Source organism: Apis dorsata, unplaced genomic scaffold (assembly GCF_000469605.1).
Source record: "Apis dorsata unplaced genomic scaffold, Apis dorsata 1.3 scaffold_50, whole genome shotgun sequence".
Taxonomy (NCBI): domain Eukaryota; kingdom Metazoa; phylum Arthropoda; class Insecta; order Hymenoptera; family Apidae; genus Apis; species Apis dorsata.
This window is the reverse complement of record NW_006263351.1, coordinates 1,302,079-1,303,379: the sequence shown is the minus strand read 5'-3', so window position 1 is coordinate 1,303,379 and position 1,301 is coordinate 1,302,079. Positions and strand designations below refer to the sequence as shown.

At 40.3% G+C, this 1,301-nt stretch overlaps 1 protein-coding gene across 1 annotated transcript in view; it reads left to right on the top strand.

Moving 5' to 3' along the window:
• LOC102673756 (LIM domain transcription factor LMO4.1-like) overlaps window positions 1-1,301 on the top strand; it is a 99,585-nt gene that overhangs the window by 49,572 nt on the left and 48,712 nt on the right. The gene's annotated exons all lie outside the window — the stretch shown is intronic.

Genomic DNA, 1,301 nt, shown 5'->3' with positions numbered 1-1,301 from the left:
CGGCCGAGCGAGAGGAAAAGGCGGTTTCCACTCGGCGCTGCGTTTCTACGGCGTGGACCCGTGTGCGACGTGAGGGCATTGGTTGGTGGGCAGCGCGGAGAGCTAGGCGAAAAGGCATTAACAGCCTCTTAACATGCAGATTGCCCCCTAAAGACTTTAGGAGTTGGCCGAACGTTGATTGGACGATTATTTAATACCTCGTCGAGGGGCCTCCGTTAACTCGCCGCGTTAATCCATCGTGTGTGAGCGAGTTGTTGAGTCGATTCACTTGCGCGATTCCGTGGCAATTTCGAGCGGCCGGCACGCTCGAAATTACGCGGCGAGCCTTGTTGTCTTCTCTTCCTCGAGCCGCCTTCTTCACCTCTCTTCTTCTTTTTTTTTTTTTTTTGGATGTTGCGTACTTTTTTTTTTCTTTTGGATATTGGATGCTTGTGATTTTAATGAGGTATGTACGAGGAGAGGGGTGTAGTAAGGGGTGGGATCGATTATGATGATCGGGTTGATAATGATAGTGACAAGACGAAATTGCGCCGCTACCAGTGTTGGACGACGGTACGTGTTTCGTTTAGGCTCGTTTAGACTGATGATCGTCGGACACGAATGAGGGTTGAATTATTAAAATTTTATTGTAATTTATGTTTAATAAACATGAAACGTCTATTAATGTTTATTGATGGTTCCTGAAAATTTAATATCCAATAGTAGAATTATTAATTTGTGATTATTTTTCTTATGTGGGATCGGGATTTAACTTTTTCTTTTCTGTATATCATCATCAGCGTAGATAGATGGAATTTGTAGCACTTTTTGTTTCTTATGACGGATGTTCTTATTATTGTATATTTTCGCATTAAATTGCCGTGGCAAGTTTGAAAACATCGCGATGGCCGATAACGCGACACTAGCGCCACGTGACTATCTAAATATGTCTGTATATTATATATCTGTATATTTGTTTCCCTGAAAACGTATAAGTAAAATCTTGGAATATACATTGTTTATCACTTTCCCAAGAAGGGAATACAATAATTAAAACTTAAATAAATCACTTACTTAATTCACTAACTTATCTCCAAACATATACAAACGGAAATACAATACACATTTACTTAACATTTTCAAACTTCGATCAACCACGAATATTAAAAACAAAGATCCCTTGCAAATTCTCGCGAAAGAAAGAAAAGAAGAAAAAGAAGAAAACGTATCGAATTCCGATTATCGTCACATCAAAGAGAAATGCGAGCATAGAGAAACAAGACTAACGAGAGGCACGCCTCGCCCTAAACCGAGGCCAGAAA